This window comes from Aedes albopictus, chromosome 2, assembly GCF_035046485.1.
Source record: "Aedes albopictus strain Foshan chromosome 2, AalbF5, whole genome shotgun sequence".
Lineage (NCBI taxonomy): Eukaryota > Metazoa > Arthropoda > Insecta > Diptera > Culicidae > Aedes > Aedes albopictus.
In genome coordinates this window covers 392378905-392403498 of record NC_085137.1, presented here as the reverse complement: position 1 = coordinate 392403498, position 24594 = coordinate 392378905, and the positions used below count along the sequence as shown (strand labels likewise).

Here is a 24594-nt window from a genome sequence, read left to right as displayed (position 1 = left end):
CATTCAGGGATTCTTTCAAGCCTTCATTGAGTTCCACTGGGATTTCTTCGGGCATTCTTCCAGCTATTAAATCCCAAAGTTATTTCCTATGGGAATTCATCCCAGTGTTCCTTTGAAATTCCTTTCAGAGCCCATTGGGGCTTCTTTTAGGAATTCCTCTCGAGATTCCTTTCGGGATTTCTTCCTGGACTCCAACATTCATTTTCTTGGCATTCCTCTAGAGATTGCTTCAGATTCAGGTATTGTAGGATTCTTTCTTAAAGGATTCGTTCAAGGATTTCTTCCAGGCTTCCTTCATGGATCCTTTCTGAAATTCTATCAAAAACTCTCTTCAGAATTCATTGAGCCTTCCTGGATTTTTTCATTAATGGTTCTTCATAGGTAACCTTTAGAAATTCCTACCGATATTCTCTCTGGGGTTCATTTTAGAATTCTTCCCGCGATTCTTTTAGGGATTTCTAACGGAGTTTCTTGTGGTATTCTTGCAGGTATTCTTATATTCTTTCGTTATATTTAACCAAATTCATTAATAAATTCACCCAATTAATCTCATATCGAGTAATGCTTCTCCTGTTATTTATTACTTCATATCACAAGAGTATAAATATAGTATTCATTGTTTTTTTATCGTTTAGTTTTTGAATCAATATGAGTTATTAAAAAAATCAGAATACCAAACAGTGTTGTCAGATGAAAAATTAGGATGACTTTACCCTGGAACAACACCAATATTACTAAACAATTTCTAGATCGATTTATGACTGGAAGGTAAAATCTTTCAAGAGAAACCAACCACTGCAGTCTCTTCCACATGAGATTTTTGTATGTTTTTTTGCTATAGAGCAAAATCAATACCGTCTTACCCCTCAGGTTCGGCAAGTTTTAATACGACTTTTTTTAATTCATGCCCCGCTTATTCGGCAAAGGCACGGTAAAGGCTGGGTATGCTGCGCAATTCAGATCCCATTGTGATCGACTAGCCTCTGCCCAGCAACTCTTATCCCTACCTCCTCGTGGTACCGGCCAGAAACTATGAGCAACCTTAGGGAACATCGGGTAACCAACCCCGGTGGGAACTTTGGTCGTAGGCTGACAGGGAAGGGGGGGTTTGCCTCGGCAAACCTGAGCGTCTGTTCTCCAGGAGGAGCGGCTCACAACAGCAGCTGATCCCCATGTTAGGGGCGGCTGATTAACGTCCGAATGCCAGGGAAGGACTCAACTGTGCACTATGGTCCTCCGGAAAGTGGTGGATTGGTGTCAGGCCTAACGAGCCAGCCATAAAAAAAACCATTGTAACGGAAAATCAGCAACAGAATAATACGAACCGAGACCAACAGCAACAACCCCAGCGAACAAAAAGGACTTGCGATTGGAAACTCGGTACGTGGAACTGCCGATCTCTCAACTTCATTGGGAGCACCCGCATACTCGCCGATCTACCGAAGGACAGCGAGTTCGACATCGTAGCGTTGCCTGAGGTGTGTTGGACAGGATCCATGGTGCGAACGTTTACAGGTGATCATACCATCTACCAGAGCTGCGGCAACACACGCGACCTGGGAACAGCTTTCATCGTGATGGGTGGTATGCAGAGGCGCGTGATCGGTTGGTGGCCGATCGACGAAAGAATGTGTAGGTTGAGGATCAAGGGTCGATTCTTCAACTTCAGCATAATGAACGTGCACAGCCCACACTCCGGAAGTACTGATGATGACAAGGACGCATTTTACGCGCAGCTCGAACGTGAGTACGATCGCTGCCCAAGCCACGACGTCAAGATCATCATAGGAGATTCAAATGCTCAGGTAGGCCAGGAGGAGGAATTCAGATCGACGATTGGTAAGTTCAGCGCCTACTAGCAGACGAATGAAAACGGCTTACGACTCATTGATTTCGCCGCCTCCAAAAATATGACCATATGTAGCACCTGTTTTCAACACAGTCTCCCTTATCGTTACACCTGGAGATCACTACAGCAGACGGAATCTCAAATCGACCACGTTCTGATTGACGGACGGCACTTCTCCGACTCTATCGACGTCAGGACCTATCGTAGCGCCAACATTGACTCCGACCACTAGTTGGTGGTGGTTAAACTGCGCCCAAAACTCTCCGTCATCTACAATGTACGGTACCGGCGACCGCCACGGTACAACCTAGAGCGACTGAAGCAACCGGATGTCGCCTCAGCATACGCGCAGAATCTCGCGGCCGCGTTGCCAGACGTGGGTGAGCTCGATGAGGCCCCTCTAGGGGATCGCTGAAGAAATGGAACCGCTGTGCCGTTCCCAAGAAACACGGAAGTTCTATCAGAAGCTCAACGCATCCCGCAACGGCTTCGTGCCGCGAGCCGAAATATGCAGGGATAAAGACGGAGGCCTCTTGATGGACGGACGTGAGGTGATCGAAAGGTGGAAGTAGTACTTCGATCAGCACCTGAACGACGTGGAGAACGTAGGCACGGGAGACCACGGCAACGAAGGAAACGACGACGCCAGTGCAGTGGAGTACGGAAATGAACCAACTCCCACGCTGAAGGAAGTTGAGGATGTCATTCATCAGCTCAAAACCAACAAAGCAGCTGGTAAGGATGGTATCGCAGCTGAACTCATCAAGAGATGGGCCCAGAAAAGTTGGCCACTTGTCTGCATCGGCTGATAGTCAGGATCTGGGAAACCGAACAGCTACCGAAGGAGTGAAAGGAAGGGGTAATCTGCCCCATTCACAAGAAAAACGACCATTTGGAATGTGATCAGATCGTCTTCCGTCGTCTGTCACCTAAAACGAATGAGTTCGTGGGAAGTTATCAAGCTGGCTTCATCGACGGTTGGTCGACAACGGATCAGTTCTTAATCGTACGGCAAATCCTCCAGAAATGCCGTGAATTCCAGGTCCAAATCCCTCATCTGTTCATCGACTTCAAGGCGACATACGACAGTATCGACCGCGCAGAGCTATGGAGAATCAAGGACGAAATCGGCTTTCCCAGGAAACTGACTAGACTGATCAAAGCAACGATGGTCGGTGTGCAAAACTGCGTAAGGGTTTCGGGTGAACTATCCGGTTCATTCGAATCTCGCCGGGGACTGCGACTAGGTGATGGACCATCATGCCTACTATTCAACATCGCTCTGGAAGGTGTGATGCGACGAGCCGGGCTCAACAGCCGGAGAACGATTTCCACAAAATACGAACATGGAACATGCTCGAGGAGCACCTACAAGCACTCGGAGTTTTCGAGCGACGCGTGCTAAGAACGATCTTCGGCGGTGTGCAGGAGAACGGTGTGTGGTGGAGACGGATGAATCACGAGCTGCACTTTACGGGGAACCCAGCATCCAGAAGGTGGCCAAAGCCAGAAGGACACGGTGGGCAGGGCATGTTGCAAGAATGCCGGACAACAACCCTGCAAAGCTGGTGTTTGCAACTGATCCGGTTGGCAAAAGAAGGCGTGGAGCGCAGAAAACACGATGGGAGGACCAGTTGGCGTGACCTGGCGAGCATTGGGCGCGACCGAGGATGGAGAGCGGCAGCCACAAACCGAGTATTGTGGCGTACTATTGTTTATTATGTCTTGTCTTAAATGTAAATGTTTATGTGTTGATGCAAAAGCATATGACTCGCGAAATTTAGAGTATTAAAATATCCCATTCAAATTCAAAAGTATCGTTTTAAAAATAGCACATATATTCGCGTTTTGAGAAATGCTCATTGTTGAATGTTTTATGAAAAATAATTTTCAAAATACAGATTTTATTGATTTGTACAATGTACATTTTTTGGGGTACGTGCAATTCTTGCAATCATCACACATATCTCCACATCATAAGCTGCTCTGTAACTCCAGAAAAAAACCTTTCAGCAGCACCAGTGTCATCCGAAGAAAATAAACACGGAAAGAATGCAACCGATCGAGATGCTAACTCCTCATAAATCCGTCAAGTGGATTCTTGAAATTCTTCCAACTTCTGTCAACCTGTCATCGGGGTCGTCATCATTCCGGGAGAACATCTTCTCATTTAATGAACAAACATCCTGTGCAAACAATCCCATCGTCTCATCAAACACATTTTCTCCCGTTCGGGTTGGCACCACGGAACGGGCCCCATTCTCCATATCAATCGTTGACTTCATTGAGCGAAAAATTTGGCGAAAAATAAACATTCTGAGGTGGAATGTTTTTCTTCACGTCGCCCACGCCCAAAAAAAATCCTAGGGGTCGATCTATAGCACGGCACAGTGCGGAAGCTATTTAAAGATCAGCTGGTTTGCTCCCCAGTGATTCGCCCGCGTCGCGGTGGGATATTTACTACACTGCACCGACCGCTGCTGCTGAATTACACAATCGAAAACACCTTTATAGATCTGGTTCCACTTCACCTCTGCCAACAAAGTTCCCAAGCTGAAGGTGCGAAAAAACCGTGCTCTCTGATTAAGTGCTCAATAATGGCCGCTGTTTGGCGGCGCTGCAACTCGTCACGCTTGTCAACCCTTCTATCCTCTCATCGGAATGCCCCCTCCTTTTCATAAACTTGTCACTCATCTAGACTAATTAATTATACTGCTGCTGCAGCATTGGTGTCGGTCCACGGCAAGTGCGTCCTCCCAAGTGCACTTTCGGGCGCGTCGTCTTCATGACAGAATCAAAATAGGACCCAACCGGTTCACATTTGACACGATTTGGGTCGGGAAAACATTTGCCGGTGAGGAATGTTTGGCCTGGCATCTTCTAGGTGATCTCATTTTGATCTGAAAGAACGGTAGGGACAGGGTCGGATCTGGGACTAATTTGAGGTAAAGTTTGACTTGATTTGGAAAATCGACTCTTGTTCTAGCCGGGCCCGGTGGTCATGGGTTCGATTCCAGCCCGCGGCACTTGCAATTTTTCGTCAGTTGCTCTTCCCCCCGAGAGCGGCTGTCACCTGACCCTCTTCTGAGCATATGCTCTAACGGACCCGGAATCATGGATATCGGCTGAACGGCAACTCATAATGGACCCCTAATCGGGCTGGAAAAGGAACGAGAGTCATACATCAACATACTCGTGCTCATCATTCTACCATGGACAGAGTAGAAAAGTGACAGCAGCGCAACGGCAACTAGTTCGATATAGTAGAATTAGAATAGAATACATTTAGGCGTAGTACAAAGTGTAAGTGCAGCTGTCAATTGAAATCGCTCGCGCAGTGCCCTAGTGGACAAAAGAGCTGTAAGTTAGGTTAAGTGGTTAGGAATAAAAAAAATATCTCCAGGAAAGTCAGCAAATGCCTTACAAGGACCCATACAGCTGAAATGAAAAACGCACAGGTATTCAGCTGCTGCTGCTGAGTGTGACAGGAGGTTAGATTCCTGGTCTGTCTAAAATCTTTTGATAATAGCCACACGATATACAAATGCAAAATAGTCATTGGCAGAGAAAGCTCTTGTATGGAAATGCCGGCCCTGACTACGGTTTATATGAGATGAAGACGGACATACTTCACACAGAAACCGTTGGAGATCATCGGGTTTTAATTAATCATCACATCTTGAAGTCATGCATCGCTCCCCCTTTCTACACTGTGTAAACATAATTACCGATTGTAAACCTTGACTTAGTTACAGTTTGGAAAGCCCACCGAAGGGTTTCCCCTGAAGAACAAGATTTACAATGGAAAAATCTTCTTACTCGTCGAGGCTGTCACGTTTCACTCGTAATCGTACCAAAATAGATAACCAAGAGGGATTCGCATGACTTGTACTCGACGGTTGTACCCCGAGGATCAACCGCAGTAGAAAATACCACAGGCAGGCACTTGTCCGTCCGAGACCGGTTGTGATCTATGCCACGCCACGCCACGCCACCGTAATGGGAAAGGGAGCGTACGAATTCTCATTGTGTAATACACTTGAGCGACGACGACGACGACGACGACGATGACATCGACCGTCTTCGTTGGCCGGTGGACCACGGCGGCGCCGCCGGCGCACTTTAAAGCGGAGGATCTGTCGGGAGCGACGTTGGCAGGGATTTGCGTTTCTTGGGATGGGACAGTATGGGACGGCGGTGTGGGACATACATACATTTATACCAAAGGTGCGCTATTATTAGATCGCAGAAATGCCGTCTGTCGAGTGGCGAAAAGGAAAAATCAGAACGGCTGGCATTAGCCAGTGAGCAGAGTAATCTTTGCCGACCGATGCGTCCGCGCCCGACGACGGTGATGAAGTGGCCTGACCCGTTTTGATGGACGATGAATGAAACTGACACAAATCTAAGATCAGTTCTAGATAACATTATTCAATGGTGACTGAGCCGTATTTAACTGGGAAACAGTTTTACGTCTAAACTTTTAGTGTTAGCTATATGCTGTCTTCGAAGAAGATTCTTTATATTTTTTGCATTTTTTTTCAAAGATCACCATATCAACTTTTTGGTTTACTCTAAAAAGCAATGAAATGATCTACAAAGTTGAAGAGCATATGATAGAGCCATGTTTCTATTTTCTTCTTCTTCTTTATGGCTCTACGTCCCCACTGAGAGTTGGCCTGCCTTGCTTCAAGGAGGGGGAGGGGTGTTTCAGCAGAGTTTGACGATTCATACAAAAATTTCAGAGGTCCCATATAAAAAGTGTGACATAGGGGAGAGGGGGGTTGAAAATGACAAATTTTTGCGTGATGTAATTTATGGAAGTTTCCTAAAGAAAAAAGTTTGAAAGACACCTGAACAGAAGGTTTTCTTCCAATAACATTTTACTCACTGATTTTTCACAAAACTTTGTTTCAATGTTCAGCTTTTTTGTCAAAAACTTGCTGTCGGGTGCGTTTAAAGAGAGGTTCACCCAAATGGACAACTTCTGCTGGAAGTTCAAAGATTACGCACATAACCATGCAGCCTGTCGGAGCCTGCCCCATAGCTCGAGCTGCAAGGCCGAATCCTGTCAGAGTGGCGCAGTCTGCTGGGGGGACAACAACCGGATCGTCGAGGAAGCCAGTAACCAGGCTCCTAAGCCGATTACAAAGCGAGCTAGGGGCAAGGAAACCAAGCCCCGAAAGGCCAACGCCCTAAGAAATCCAGGTCCCAACTGGGTCAAGGAGAACTCTTGGATCATGGTAGGCTTCTTGCCTCTTGTCCCTGAGTAAGAAGCGAGGAAAGAAGGCTTAGCCAGCCCGCAAGCGCAAGATGTGCGACGCGTGTCTTCAAGATCGAGGCTGACACGTACGCCAACCTCGAAAGGGCACAAAGGGCGAAAATCGTCTTTCGTCGCTGGGCGCGGTTTTCAAAAGCATAGATAAAAGCACAGACAAACAGACGTATCACTTGGAACAAATTGCGATAAAAATCATCGTCACGAAAACATAATCGCCCAATGCTAACCAGGCTGTGTTACGCAAACCACTCAGTAGGTGGCAGTAAACATCATACAAGAGCAAAAACGATGCGTGCGCCATGACCGAGCGATTTGCGAACTACAAAATATTTGAACTAACCGTTAAAAAGGGTAACGATGATAAGTGAGTAGAGTGAGACGTCTGTTTGTCTGTGATAAAAGGATGATACTGGAGCAGACGAAGAAGGCAGCCAAAAAGGCAACCTCCTACAAAGTACTAGCCCAAAATGTCCTGGGTGAGTAGGTGCAGGTGAGACTTCTAACGGTGGAGGTGACAGTGTAAAAATAACCTTTTTGTAATTGCGTTGCAAATTCCCCTAATTTTCACTCGCGGTTAGGACAATATAATGTCCTACTTTTCTTTACTAATACAAGAGTGCCGAAAAGTACTACTTTTCGGCACTCTTAAGAGTGCTGAAAAGTAGCACTTTTCGGCACTTTTGCCAGCACACACTTTTTCCAGCTATCGCAGCTTCCGTTGATAGCACTGCTGCTTTTACATCCACTGAGCAGCTCGAGTTCGAATCAGGATGGTTTAGAATATGATTCGGACTGCAGATCAGGTGTAGAAACAGTACCTAGAACTACACTTTCACTCTCACGGAAGCTTGAAAATTTGTGACACCCAGCCTACTATAGCCTACCTGATCAAACAAAAACACGCTGGACGCACATGGAGGCGCGCACGTGGTTCCTGCTGATACATGTATGTGTAGCTAGAATGGATTATACTGAATGAGGATTTTTTGCAATTACAAAAAACTTTGTATGCAACGCGTTGCAAAACTCGATTTTTTCAGCACTCGTCGTATTTATCCAACTCGGCAAGCCTCGTTGGATAAATGTACGGCTCGTGCTGAAAAAATCATCATTTTGCAACTTGTTGCATAAATAACTATTATACAATTCAGTATCATAATTTTAATTTTATATAACTCATTTTGGTATCATATTGGCCAACTTTTCCGCACTGGTTCATTATGCAACTGAAATAAGTTGAATAATGAAATATAGTTGCATAATGTTCATAATGCAACTCATTTGAGTTGCATTATGAACATTATGCAACCCAAATGGGTTGTATAATGAAACAATCATTGCATAAAATTTTGTATGTTACTTGTTGCAGAACTCGCTTTTTTCAGCACTCTTCGTATTTATCCAACTCGGCAAGCCTCGTTGGATAAATGTACGACTCGAGCTGAAAAAATCAACTTTTTGCAACTCGTTACATAAATAACTATATCGAGATAACTAACGCCGAGGAGCTCGCACCCGCCTTAAATCAGTAATTTGAGATGGATGTACCAAGTGCATCAATCTGCCTGCGAAAAGGCCCGACAGGCACACAGATCGCGACGGTTAAGCTTCCAGTCCAAGAGGTTAACAAGGAGGCTGCAGTAGGGAATATCAGACCCCGATTGGAGCATACTCTGCAGGAAGTTCGGAGAATAGGGCCACATTGCCACTCGTCAGGGAGTTCAACTCGGCACCAAAATTCCTGATTTGCAAGGCGAGTTTAAATGCTTTGGTACACATGGAGGATAAAACAATCGAAGGGTTCGCTGTACCGCATCCCACCGACAACGGGAATTGGGTTGCAGATAAAGCTAATGCAGGCGACAAAAGATACCTACAGTAGAAATAATGCAGAGTCTATGCATCATGTGACCTTTTGGAGTTCAGATCAAAACCTCAACTCCGACTTGAGGGTAAACCAAGGATCGACAACAGATGAGGATCGTCGATAGCCACCTCACACCTTCACACCAGCTCCACCAGCACTTGTGGAGTGTTTACTCATAGAGGCACAGAAAGAAATTTTGAATATTAATCAGACCGGAATGAAAAATATCATGTAAAGTTGCTTCGTGTAATCAAAAATCGAGCTGAAAAATGTACGTTTTGTCATGCACATGCATCTTTTCTGTAAAAACAATTGAAAAGTACAAAACTATTTCAAGCTCATGTCTTATTTTGCTGAACTTTCATGCTGCGCTTTGAAATTTCAGCCAACGTGGACTGAGATTTACACGAAAGTCGTGTAATCACGGCAGCCGCTGGCGGGCACCACGGTAGCAGCAGTACGCCATATTTCCAAATTTGTGTTTGCTACGCGAGGAATGAGTTCCGAAAAAATCCTTGTATTTCTTCGATTTTGAGCCTTCCAGTGATGCACACTTCGGAAAAAGCTTGTAATATAGTGTCATTTAACGCCGACATATAGCAGCGAGCAAAATGACACAAAAATAAGTAAGACTTTATTTTTACATGAGGCGAAAATTATGCAATGCAGTAATTTTACAGCACCGCCTTTCTCGTTGACATAACCTCAAACTTAAACCCGATATTTTTGACACTTACTTCAAATAAGTATTTCACCCGCGCCGAATCCCCACCCTGTTTCTTTATTAACTGTTAAAATGACGAAATATGTTTTTGATGGTCTTAAAAACATATCAATTTATTTGTTATCACATGTACTATTCTGCGTAAGAGCAGCAGCTGGTGATGAATCTAATTTTTGGTTCAGGAAATCGGGAAACACTTGAAATTCTTCTAAATCTGTCGATGCCTGGTTGCCGCTGGCTGTTTTCCACGATGCACGATAGCAGTCTTTGGTCGTCGATAGCTTTAAACGCACAAATTGGCACAATTTTCACTAGGAAATCAATGTAAATACAAGACCGCTCGCGAGTCACACAAGTTGATGAACTCGTTTGACGTTTCGTCAGCGCATGCACCGTGATTGCGTCGTTTATCGTGTAAATTTCAGTCACATAACAAAGAATGTTGCATGCCAATGCTTGTTGTCAAAATCGCAACAAAAGTAACTCAAAATTGAATCCATATTCAGTTTATGGCATGGTAGATTACGTCTGTTCTTTATTTAAGTCATTCTTAAAATTGAGATTTTTTTGGTGTGTATGGTCAAACCACGAAGCGAACTTGCTCAAGGTAAGTAAGGCACCGGGTTCAGATGGTATTCCGACAGTAGCCATTCGAAGCTTGTCCTGACGTGTTCACAATGCTTATGCAGATGTACCTGGGCAGAGTTGAATTTCCGGAGATGTGGAAAAGACAAAGATTGATTCTGCAGTCCAAACACCTGATGATCTGTCGGCGTACAGATCAATCCGTCTACTTGACGCCGCCTGGGGAACTGTTGGAGCGGATCATTTTGTCAAGGCTGACGGTCTATATTGAGAGGTCAGATGGCTCTGGCCTCTCCGATAATCAGGTCGGCTTTCTAAAGGGTCGATCAAGGATGGACGCAACCAGCATGGCTGAGATAGCGCTCCAAAACATGTGGGTGGAGGTTCTGTACGTGTGTCGCGCTACACGTGAAGAATATGTTCAAAAGTGCCAGTGTCAGCTGGACGATTAGCTATAGCCAGTAAAAAATATCGTTTCCTAACTTTTAGCTTCAGTTGTGTCACAGTTTTTGACGTTTCATGGCCTTGTTGTTTACGATTCGGACCTGGACAAATTTCGTCTGCTTTTGGACTTGAAAAAATCGCCAGCATTTGATGGGCTCATGATTAAATTCAAAACGTGGAGTTCGCAGGAGTGGGAAGGGGTGGTCCTTCTGGGAATTCACAGGAATTCCACCTGTAATTCCTCCAAGAAATCCTTTGCGATTTCTCCACAAATTTGTCCCCTTTACCCCTCCAGGAGTTTCTTCTGAGATGCCCTGGGAGTTCTTGATGAGATTATTCCGGGGGTTTATTGAGATTCCTTCAGAAGTTCCCTCTGGGATTCTTCCAGAAGTTTCTAAAGAGGTTTCGTCTGGGATTCCTTCAAGAGCTTTAGTCCGGATTCCTCTGGGAAGTACTCTCGGGATTCTTCCAGAGATTTTGTCCTGGATTTCTTAAAAAATATCTTCTGAAATTACTTAGGGAGTTCCCGGATTTCTTCAAAGTTCCTTCCGAAAATTCTCTAGAAATTGTTTTCGAGATCCTTCCAGGAATTCCTTCCGAACTTATTGTCCCTTATCCCCTCTTACTCCTTCAGTGATTTCTCAGGGAGCTTTATCTGAGAATTGTTTGGGATTCCTACAGAAGTTCCCACTAAGGTCTTTCCAGGAGTTTCTTCTGAAATACCTTAAAGGTCCCTAATAGTTTTTTTTCTTCGAATGTCTTCAGAAATTTTATTTCGATTTCCAGAAGTCATCCCTGGAAGAATCCTTGTAAATTTTTTTGTACTTCCTAGAAGGATCTCAGAAAGAATCCCTGGAGAAATCCCAGTAAGAACTCCGGGTGGAATTTCACAAGCATTTCCAGGAAGGAATCCATGACAGAATTTTGTACTGAGTTTTTGAAGGAATCGAAGCAATCGAGATAGATCCTGGAGGAATTCCAGAAGAAATCCCGGATGAAATTGCTGGACTTCCCAGGAATATTTTGCAGGAATATTCCAGAACTTATAAAGAAAAAAAAACTTCTGTATAAATTCCAAAAAACTATTAGAAGAATTAAGGATGGAATTTCTGATAATAATGAAATATTCCTGAAGGAATCTCGGAATTAGTTTCTGGAAAAATATCGAAGAGAATTAAAAAAAAAATGAATCTCCTGGAGTAATCTTAGAAGATGTTCCTTAAGAAATCCCAGAAAGAATCTCTGAAAGAATCTCGGGAATACTTCCTAAAAAAAATCTTCTCTTGAAATAATCTCAGAGGGAGTTTCTGTGGAAAATCTAAATATACCCCCGGAAGAATCTCACCAAGAACTCCTTGGGAAATTTGTGGTGAAATCGCGAAATTTTGCGAAATCCCGCATGAAATTCAATTCAAATCATAAATTAGCACATTTCCACGTATGCGAACCCCACAATTTGAATTGAAGGTCGGTAAACATTTTATACGCCCAAAAGCAGACGAAATTTTCTAAGTCGGGTTCGTAAACAACTAGGCCACGAATCGTTAAAGACTTGCAGTGCCCTGTATATTGCTAATTTAGAGAAAACTTTTGGTTTTACGGTAAAACAGTGTAGAATTTAAAGTTACAAATCTACAGCAGCAAAAAAAAAGATACACGAAGAAAGATTGATTTCTGAAACACAGGGAAGCATGGATCGGGTCGATATGCAAAGGTTTTATGCAACTGTCAATGGTGTGTGGTATGAGATTGCACCAGAAGTGCCCACCATGTGCAATAATCGGGAAAACAATTGGCTGACAGATAAAACTATTATGTAGTCAGGTGGAAATAGCATTTTAAAATTTGTTGAATGGTATCAATGAAGGCATACCTACTAACAAAATTAAGCGCTCCAAAATCAAGGAAATGTCCATAACGAAAATTTCCTGGACCGACCGTGATTCAAACGACCTGAAATTAATCAACTTTGCTGCTGCCAGGGGTATGACCATTAGTAGCACCTACATTGCACGCAAAAATATCCGCAAGCACACCTGGAGATACCCAAACGGTGAAGTTTACAATCAAATCGACAATATGCTGGTAGATGACCGACACTTCTCGGAGGTTATTGATGTTAGAACTTTCAGGGGTCCCAACATGGATTCAGACTATCTCGTAGTTTGTGAAATTCGAGCACGGTTATCAACCGTGTCAAACTCTATGAACCGGCGATCAATGCGTTTCAACATCCAGCGTTTTTCAACATACGGTACGATGAGATCAACGAGAACGAAAATCTCAACACACTGTGGGAGTCTATCCACGGAGCGATGAGTACGACAGTACGGGTGGTGATAAACACTGCTCAAAGATGACCTAGGAACGAGTGGTTCGACTAGGAGTGCCAGAGGGTAACAGATGAGAAGAATATTACCAGAAGCTGGATGCTGGTGATGGGAACCCGGCAGAGCTGGGAGCGACATATGGATAAAAGAGTAGCCAAATAACAAATCCACCACAAAAAGGAAAAGACATTTTGAGGCAAATTGGATTGCACAGACGAAGGAGAGTGTGGAACAGAATGATATGTAGAGGTTTCACGAAACTGTCAATGGCGTGCGGAGAAAAACAGCGGCTTCTGTGCAGCGACCGTGATGGAAACAGACAAAACAGGGGAGGCCGCCAGATAGAAAGAGCACTTCGAGGAACTGTTGCATCATGCCAGCCATTAGAGGACTGAAGAACAACAAGGCTGCTGGGAAGAACGAATTCCCGACCGAGATTCTTAAGCATGGTAGTGAGGAGCTGTCTCAACCAGTGAATCAAAATTCGACCATCGCGCAACAATAACGACAATGTCGCAACCTGAATTTGTTGCGACATTCTACTCAATGCGACATAGGTTTGTCCCAACTTGAACAGAATAGGACAAAGATCGTGCACCACGAGTTTGGAGATTGTTAAGGCTTGCATTGTGATTTTCGAGCGGTAACTTCGAGTCGGTAAACACTGCAACGCTGCTGCAGATGTATCATCAAAAAGTTTGGATTTTGGGTTGGTAATAATTGATTATTCACGAGTTGAAAAGTACGCAACAAATTCAGGTTCCGTTTTGTCTGCAACAAAAATTTTCGAGATCCTGTCATTATCTGTTACCAGTTGGGATAAAGAGTAATCGCCGCGTCTTCTTTGTTGCTTGTTTTGTGCCTCTTTTGTCTGACAATTCTCTTCACTGGGCTCAACTCTTATACTGTATTACGTGACGCCTCTTAATCATGCCGAAAATGGTCTGAAACATCCTGAAATGCCTCCAATATCAACCTTAAAACCCCTCGGACCTCATGTAACGCACCTGAGAGGCCCCAACCCCCCCCCCCCCCCCGAAAACTCCTCCGTAACGCTTTCGTAACGCTTCTTAATCCCGCATAAAATGCTCTGAAATGTCCTGTAATGCCTTCAAAATCCCCCTTAAACCCCCTCGGACCCCATGTAACGCACCCGAGAGGCTCCGAACCCCACGAAAACAGCTCGTAACGCTTAAGTAACGCCTCTGCATACCGCTGAAAATGCTCTGAAACGTCTTGAAATGCCTCCGAAATCCCCCTTAAACCCCCTCGGACTCCAAGTAACGCACCTGAGAAGCCCCGAACACTCGAAAACTCCTTCGTAACGCTTCCGTAATGCCGAAAATGGTCTGAAACATCTTGAAATGTCTCAAATAATCCTCCTAAACCAAAACCCCTAAAAACGCCTCCGTAACGCCTCTGAAACCAGCCTAAAATGCTCTGAGACTTCCTGCAATAACTCCGAAACCCCCTTAAGACCCACTCGGACCCCATGTAACGCACATGAGACCTTTGGAAACACCCAAAAACGAACCTGTAACCTTCTTTTACTCTTCTCTGTAAACACCTCTTGGCCGCCGTTGCAATAGTTCCGTCATTATTAAATATTCTTATGCACAATATTGGTTCTGAGTAGCTGTTCCTCTGTTTATGCAGGGCATAAAAAAGGTGCATAAATTCAAAGTGCATAAAAATAACATGCATAAAAAGAGGTTTTAGTGTATATTCAAGGTTTTGAAAGAGGAAAGGAAAAAAAGATCATCGACTGGGTAGCGCGAATTACAGGGAAATTCTGTTCAACAGGCTAAGACCGATTGAGGAGCACTTCATCGGCGAATATCAGGCGGGTTTTAGTAAATGCCGATCAACGACGGATCAGATGTTCACCCTGTGGAAAATTCTCGATTAATTTGGATATTGCAACTTGCAGGTCCATCATCTATTTATTGCCTTTAAAGCAGCGTACGGTTCAGTGAAGAGAAACGAGTTATAGCAGATAATGATCAAACTACATTAACTGGCAATGGCGTCGCTTGAATGTACAGGTAGCGGATGAAATTCCGCCATTTTTCATAACCTTAGGCAGACTGAAGTAGGGCGATGATCACTCGAAGCTACTGTTGAACATGGCACTGGAAGGTGCGAAGATAGCTGGTTTGTAAAGGAATGAAACCATTGTCACGCGGTCGCATCCCAAGTAACACATCTTGTTACATTAATGTATATAATACAAGATCCATACAAACGTACATGTTTTGTTCCACAATAGGGAAATATATTTGTGTACACTTATATCACCGAAAAAGCGCGAAAATTACGGCTTATAAAACATCTTTTAATGTTGCTAAAGATGTTTTTTAATACATTCTTATGACATAAAATTAAGTATCGAATATGTCTTCACTCGACATCAAAAATACTTACTTTTTACTAGCAGAAATCCGCAATTCATGAAACGCACACTGTGCAAATAAATGTGACAGCTATTATATGCTCTTTTCTTGCCTAAAATAATTTTCAAACCTTACATTCTATTTGTAATTTACCAACTCGATGTTTGGTTACTATGAAGAAATTTCATGTGCCATTTGAATTTTGTAGTGCAATAAATATATTTACTTTCTTATAATTCATTCGCTTTTCATCTGAATGAAAACAAGATAAAAGGTAATTTTCATCTCTCTGGTTTGAGTGAAATTTTTGAACGAATTTTCAGACATGCATCATGGTGGTTTCTTGGCACAGTACCTTTGGGATGCTATTTTTAATTATCTTGAATAAATGTTAGGTTTTACGCTGTAGAATTTGTATTTGTAAGCAATAAATAAAACATATTGTTTTAATACATTTTTAGACTGTCAGATAAATTATTATTGAAAAACATATGAAACATAAAAAAACACAAACGGTTGTGCATAAAATTCATAGTGTGAAACTTTTTAGCGGTACTTTAGTTTATCTGTCCTGACAGGAAAAAAATCATAACATGTTAAATAAGTTTAAATTACATATGTTGTACTTCTCAATAACATGTTGGTCGGATACTACTTCATTCTACTAAAATACGTTGAAAAAACATCATTATAACATATTTTAAACATCAGTTTAAATACGTGTTTCGAACATAAGTAAAATAATAACAAAGTTGGAGTGAAGTTGCTGAAAATTTCTTTGTAAAGTTTCGCGAGATACAAAATCATATCGAAACTGTGCTCCAAAAGCTGAACGAATGCTTATTTAACAAAAAGCTTTTCCCCTGGAAATTCATAGCCTGAACGACTAAGAAATATTGAGCCCTTAGCATTTACAAACGCAGAGCATAGAATATTGGAATTGGAAGTTATCATCATCAGCTTTCTATTTTTAAGTACGAAAAACGTTTCATAAAATAATGTTCAAGTATGAGAAGAAACAACGAACTCATAAACATGTTGTTCATCAACGTATTTTATACATAGAAATAACGTATTTGTAACATACATGAAGGGAAAACGATGAGACCCAAATACTGTTTTATCAACGTTAAATTTACGTTCCTCATACTTGTAGTGCAGATGACAAGACTGTTCAGTAGTTTGTTTATAGTCAAACATTAATAAAACAATATTTCAACACCAGTTGTGCAAATATACCATTATAATACTGTACTACAACATCTTTTTTAAATGATATTTCAAAAGATGTTTTCTGTATTACTTGGGAGGTAAACACTTGAGATTTGAGTACGATATCGGCTGTCGAACCTTGGAATAGGCGTTGATAGAGGTAGACTGCGAGGATTGAACTAACGACTAACACCACAAATACCAATTGGCGAAGTGGTAAAGATGAAGAAACGTTTGATATTGTGGACGAATGTGTTTTCTTGATACTCCACTGCACTGTCCTGTGTGGTGAGAAGACGGATAGTAACTTTTAATCGGGCCTTTTAGATCTGCGATTCCAACTGAAGTCCCGTTGGCTGCAAACAAAGCCAAACTGGAGGACCATGAACCATGGACGTTGATAGAAATTGATCGGACAGTCTTTGGAGTCTTCGATCGTAAAGTGCTACAAGCTATACTCGGCGGTAATCTAGAGGACGGTATCTGGGGGTGTCGCATGAACTACCAATTGTACCAAGTATATAAAGATATTGAGCTATTTGGAATACGACCAGAGTTTTGATGAGTTGTCCCTCTGTTATTGACTATTTCCGGTCAAAATTGATTGAAATAGTGAAGCGAGTTAAGTACGGCAGGCTTCGGTGAGCTTAACACGTAGATTGTATGCTGGAGGAACAACAAGGTACGACCATATTTAGCAAAAATAAACAGTAAGGGGTCGTCATCTTCGTGGTAGGACGCGCTCTCGTTGACTTATTGCAGTTGAGGAGGACCTAAGGGCTCTGAATGTTCAGGGCGACTGGGAGCGATTGGCCCGAAACCGAGACCAGCAGAGCCGACTGCTTCATTCGGCGTAGACACACCGTTATGAGTTGTAACCCGTCAAGTATCAAGTAAGTATGATAAAACATCGAGAGAGTGTTCAAAATAATAATTTTAAATTATTGTCCAGTTACTATTCCATTACAAGCAGCTTAATCTTTAAATCTAGTTATGTATTTACAACCACACGCTTCAACCAACGTTGACGATCAAGCACCATGCGTCTCCATCACATCGCTCATCGACTACATGCATGTGGTGCACTCAACGACTTCAAACACTTTCTTCGGAAGTTCAACTGAAACATGATCAGCTAGCCGTTGTCGACAGTCAGTGACACAGGTTCACACCAAAAATAAAAAACATCATCATAAAAAGTTCACTCATACATTGGTTTCACTTCTTCCACTAAACTGTTTATTGCTCCGGAGATGGCGTATTTCCAGGTAATGTTCGCAAATAAAAATGTGATTTCCTTACGCCCACCGCCACCACCATCAAACCGTTTCATCCGCCCGGATCTGTCCATGAATGTCGTCCACCGGAATGGGGGCGATTCCCATCATTTATCGTAATGTATGATGATTGCCGCCAGCCCGCACATGGTGGTGGGTTCAAGCACACTGCTGGGAAAATATTTTCACAGCTGTCGAACATCTTGTTTATTCAAGGTTTCTGCACGCTCGGGTGCCTAATCGTTCCTCGCCCGCACTCACCCACTCACTCATTCACTCTTTTCGTGGCGATGGACTCCCGCCCGATGATGGATTAACTGACGATCAAACTGGACTGATCGTAAATCTGCGGTGGAATCTCAGTTCCCTGAGTGGGTGGAATTAGTTTTACAGTTTTGTGTGAAATTATGACAATTTATTATTTGACAGTATCCGTTTCTCCGTTCACTGGAATGTTACGTAACCGACGGAGGATGCACTTTGATCATCACCACAGAAATTTATGACTTCTTCCTCCGTTTTAATTGGTCATTCGAATCCACAAACACACACTTGAGGCACACTTTATTGCACCGCAGTTCATATTTTCTTCCGATGGAGACGCATGGTTCTTGACAGCACATGGGAAATCCTTTCGTCCGCCCCTCAGAAAAACCAATCAATCAACTTCACCCCATACACTAATCACCAATAAATTGAACCGTCTTGCAACACCTACCTAGTTTAAACACGAACCCTGCGTTCCGGTGGCAAACTATCGATCCTCGACGGAAGAAAAAAAACTGTGCGCGGCGCGAAAAGGCAAAAGTTCAACAGACTCTGAGCTCTTCCCGAACGGTTCTCTTCTCGAGGCAACGGATCGAGTTTTCCTCCCAAACGGTCTACCGAGTGTTTCGATCACTACTGACTGTACGGTTTCGGCAGCAAGACGATTTTATGAATCAAGTGGTTTTCCCAACCGGCTGTTTTCGGCCCACCATGGCACCAATACCAACACACCACGGCGAAGGTGCGATCCTCGAGAGTGCCGGACGGGCGTTTTTCCACATTCTCTCCGTCAGCTAATGGTGAGGTGCGCCCGAGGGATTTGCGCAACGCATTCCACGTCGTGCGTTGATTTTCTTGGGATGTGTTCATGGGGTTTTTGGTGGTTGATTTTCTTTGAAATGGTTAGCTGTGTTGGTGACGAAGGTGTTTTACAGACACTGACGTGTTTGTGTATAGGATTTTCGGTAGCTGGCGCGATGCTCTTGAAACATTTTCCATTTGTGGCAGGCACGCAATGCAATGCATTGCATTGAACTCACGTATTCATATCTAATCAATCATGAGACATGGTGTTGGTTGAATAGAGTAGATGTTGTTTCAGGGCCCATATAGCCGAGGCGGTAAACGCACGGGTATTCAGCATGACCATGCTGAGGGTGACGGGTTCGATTCCCGGTCGGTCCAGGATCTTTTCGTAAAGGAAATTTCCTTGACTTCCTTGGGCATAGAGTATCTTCGTGCCTGCCACACGATATACACATGCAAAATGGTCATTGGCAGAGGAAGCTCTCAGTTAATAACTGTGGAAGTGCTCATAGAACACTAAGCTGAGAAGCAGGCTTTGTCCCAGTGAGGACGTTACGCCAAGAAGAGGAGAGGAGGTTGTTTCATAAAAAGTTGTCTTGATTACATTTTAAAACAAAAATGTTCTGTCGCTTACAAATTTACAAAGCGATCGATACAGACAATCAGTCAAAGAGCTACACCCATCCATGTGTATGTTCTCTTCAGCTGGCATAGGATGGGAAAAACCAAAAAAATTCAATAAAAAAAACTTGGTTTTTGACTAACTGCACAAATCAATAGTTGCTGCTTTGTGATTATATGGAACCGGAGTTTGTATTTATTTATTTTTTTCATTCATTTGGTTCGGCATTAAATTATGATGTAATTGAGTCAACAATTTACTACTATGACACTCGGTTTTCAGCTAAGACTCTCCAACCTCGGCCATATCCAACGGTCACCAGATCTCGCTCCACCTGGTCCGTTTATCGTGCTTTTTACGACCAGCATCAGCTTGTGTCATCCGGATTAGAAGTGAAACCATGCTAACTTTGTTGTAACTGACAATAAGAGCTTTTTCTTGTGACGGGCTATTTGCAACTTTACCGCATTCATCCATCCTTCGACAGCGTTGATTGACTCCGACAAAAGCATTTTCACTTCTTCGATTGTTTCGCTTGATAGTGTTAGGACGTCGTCGTCTGCAAATCCCACGATATTGTCTTCTTCGGGAAGGATTACCCTGGAATCCCTGTCAGGATTCTGGGTCTTGGGTGTGGAAGTCTTAAACCAACGCAAGGGGATACATATAGTCTACTGGAAACTCTGGTGTTGGTTTGTCGGCTGCCACACTTAAGACCTAGTATCCTGACGGGCATCCCAGAGGATTGTCAGACGAATCCTGACAGGGATTCATATGAGGTCTGGCAGAGATTCCAGAGAATTCTGACAGGGATCCCAGAGGGTTGCAAGATGAATGAATCCTGACAGAAATTCCAGAGGAATCCTGACAGGGATTGCAAAGTAATCCTGATAAGGTGTAACGTTCTTTCTCGATCCTAAAGCTGACGGCTTAAGCGCCACCTTCCTCAAAGAAGGACCGTTAGCTCTGCTGAGTTACCCGGAAGAGACCTCCTTACTCAGGGCAGGTCAATGCTTGATCTGAACCGAAGTCACACCCCGACACACACAAACGCAATAGCCAATCAACCAGATTTGTACTTACCGATAGGGACTTTCACAAACAAAACTCGAAATTATAAAAAAAAACTCAATAATCAATCAAAAAAAGAAGAAAAGAACCGCTTAAATCTAAGTAATAACCAATCTGAAATTTCAACATAAACTTTATTACGTGACGTGAGAAAATTGTGAAGGCTTAAACTAAATTTGAAGTACATTTATTTATAAATTCAAAATTGCGACCGCGAATACAAAAAACACGATCGAATTTATCGAGTTTATTAAGGACAAAACTCAAATTAAGATTTTATTGGGAAATTCAGGAAAACCTACTATTTCCTACTTGTGACGTCACGTATCTTAGTCTATTGGTATGTATTTTGATTTATACAATACGGTTTTCTAATTTTAGAGAGCAAAATAATGGACCGGTCTAACCTTTGCGATGGTGTTCTGCAACGAATATCCCGCGTCGAAATTCCCGCGACGTCGGAGTTCCTGCGACGTCCAAGAACGCTATCGAATAACACAGTGGCTCACAACCTACCTCTGGTCGTCACCAGTGAAAAAGTCGAAACCACCCACGTGGCTCGCGCGCTGGCGTGTACTTCGGGGTACAGAGATCCCCTGGTGATGTGGAGTGAAGCCGTTGGATGTCTCTCAGCTACGCCACGCGGCTTATGGACGGGCGAGACTACGCTCAAACTTTTCGAGGGGTTCCACGACACGACTTTCTTTAGGGTAGGCCACTTTAATCGGATCGGTTTGTGTTCTTGATCCCTCGATCCATACACGACTTCGGTCGGAGTCCGACAAAGCTCCGATCAGGACTGGAGGTTGGCCGGATACGGGCCCACACTTGCCGCCCACGTTGCTTGGGCTTCACTGTCCTGCACAACGCGGTTTATATTAACTAATTTGCTCATTTTAGTAATAGAAAGGCTTACCTGAATTCATTTTAGCCGGGACAAATAACGATTAGATTTTCTCTAATTAATTTCAAATTACGCTCGACAAATTCAAACGCTACACACAAATAAAGCACATAAATCTAATTAGAAATATTTAAAACCACTTATAACGACCGAAAACTCACTTCAAAATCTAGTTGAATATTGTTCAAATAAGAATCGATCAATTTTCCAAATCACTCCGACAAAATCGAACTGTTTGTCTCAAAGCACTCCACAATAGTAATCTAACCGACGCGCGATAGATTGGTTTCAACCTAATTCTTGCGACGCAATTTCCTCCCATTGGTCGATTATAGAGAGAGTATCTAACTAAGTCATGATATCTAGTGATTGTGTAACTATTGTACCTGGGTTGATTTTCTACGTCGTAATTTGTTCTCTACTGCGCAAAAATTTTAAATTAATATGGCTTGCTCTATTTCCGCCTTCAATATATAAGTAGCGCAGGAGGGTTTGTGTCTTCGGTTCGCTTTTGAATTCTGACAGCAAATACAAGTACACTGTAGCTGGTAGTTTACCAACTGACAGCCATATGAAATACATGAGAGCTGAGAGCAAATATAATGAGAGTAAAACATAAAATACAAAGAGAAAATCGAACGCTTTAACATGTATTCACAATGTCCTTACAAAGGGTTTCAGAAGAATCCTGTCAAGGATTATGAGGAATCATGAAAGGGATTCCAGAGGGATTCCTGACAGGGATTGCAAAGGAATCCTGATAAGGATTGCAGACGAGTCCTGACAGGGATTGCAGAGGAATCCTGACAGGGATTGCAGAGGATTGTCAGACGAATCCTGACAGGGATTTCAGAGGGAATCCTGACAGGGATTCCAGAGGGAATCCTGACAGGGATTTCAGAGGGAATCCTGACAGAGATTCCAGAGGGAATCCTGACAGGGATTCCAGAGGGAATCCTGACAGGGATTCCAGAGGGAATCCTGATAGGGATTCCAAAAGGAATCCTGACAGGGATTCCAGAGGGAATCCTGACAGAGATTCCAGAGGGAATCCTGACAGGGATTTCAGAGGGAATCCTGACAGGGATTCCAGTGGGAATCCTGACAGGGATTCTACACAGCAAAAAAAAAATTGTGATATCACATCATTTTCGCTGCACATCAGTCGCGTCGTAAAAATGATGTACAAATTACATTCGTTCTACGCAGCAATTCAGCCGCAGCAACTTGAAAGTGGGTCTAGCTATCGCTAGAACCGGAACGATTGGTGAACCATATATAAGTAAAACATTGGCATGGATTCGTACACTGATCCGTTGATTGTGAGGCGTATCCCTTTTCTCTCGGCTATTTCACCGAGTGGGGAGGTAGATGATAAATATGATACTGCTTCTGAGTATTTGCTGAAATTGGTTTGTTGACACTTTCCGGTGCTAACCACGGTGAACATGGTGAGTGTGATAAATGTTGGAAAACGATGTAACCGAATGAAATTACGTTAAAAATGGATACATCGCCAGAAATTACGCGCCTGGATTTTACAAAATCATTTGCTGTGTAGAGGGAATCCTGGCAGGGATTCCAGGGGAATACTGAAGAGGATATAGTCTACTCGAAGCTCTAGCGCTGCGCTGATGGATGCAAAGCATTGCAATGTCGGATTAGTCAGCACATGTCACAACGTCGTTCATGAAACCATAATCGACATAACGTTCCATCGTTGGTGGAAGACACGGGCTGTAGGATGAGTTAGGAACTGAGGAGTATTTCTTAGGGCGGCCCAAACTTTTCATTTTCATTTTCATTTATTTATTTGCTTCATCTGACATCTTGTTTTAATGAAGTGTGATGGAGAAAAGCCTCCTTGAACGAACCAAAAACATTCAATTGGGCTCCTTCAAAAAGGCGTAAAAACTCCATGTCTTTTCAACAACATTACAATTATTTGAAAAACATTCAATGCACGGCTAACATAATTACAACAGTACAGATACATAAAAAATAAATAAAAGTCATATTACTGCAGGTCTTGAACAGTGAAGTTGTCCATCAATCCGTATCCAATGAATCTCGTCGTGAAGTTTGTTGAAAACCGGAAATAAAAAAAAAGGATAGCAAACTACTCAAGCAACAAAGTTTATGGAGCGATACTCACCCGCTCTGTTTCCACTTAGTTCCATTTCATCCATGTCATGGCAGAGAACGGTTGCTCAGCAATCTTTGCTTGAAGGTTGTGGCAGAGGTATTAAAATCGAAAAACTCGTAGACATCATTGAAGCTTTTCGACATGAATCGTAAGGGATCGTGCAATCCGTACTCGGTATTCCTGTGATCCATCCGTAGGAATTCGCGTTGTCGGAGGGTGCGTTCTGGAGCATAGATGATCAGTTGAGACAGAATGGCTGAAGACTCGGTCTCTCCTAGTAAAATCTTGGCGACAAACACAGCTTGCGTAGTTTTTCTTCTATGGCTCAGGGTCTGCATTCCCAAAAGGTTACAGCGATCCTCGTATCGCGGGTCACGTAAGTTGAGCGGGTCACGCCATGGCAGTCCACGCAGAGCGTATCTGACGAATTTCTTCTGAACAGCCTCAATTCTTGCGATCCAGGTGGTTTGAAATGGGCACCATACTACTACATTTGACTCAAGTATTGATCGTACTAATGCACAGTAAAGCGAACGAAGGCAAAAGGGATCACGGAATTCGCTTGCAATCTTGAAAATAAACCCTAATTGCCGATTAGCTCTGCAGATAATGTCATCATGGTGACCGTGAAACGTGAGTGCTGTGTCTAGTGTAACACCGAGATCACGGACTTGTGAAACTCGTGTGAGGACTTGATTGGCGATGGTATAGTCGTAAGTAATTGGATGCAGCTTGCGATGAAATGACATAACACAGCACTTTTGAACTTTTGAGTCAACAAATTTTTGGAGCACCATTCGACGAGGAGGTCAATC

General features: G+C 43.1%; 1 protein-coding gene across 1 annotated transcript in view; it reads right to left on the bottom strand.

The window, feature by feature from the left end:
• The window catches only part of LOC109404946 (ion-translocating oxidoreductase complex subunit C), a 34409-nt gene extending 15517 nt beyond the window's left edge, over positions 1-18892 (bottom strand). The window contains exon 1 of the mRNA XM_029879140.2: positions 18681-18892. The gene's annotated coding sequence lies outside the window, so the exon portion shown is untranslated. The remainder of the gene's footprint in view (positions 1-18680) is intronic.
• Between the last annotated feature and the right edge of the window lie 5702 nt (positions 18893-24594).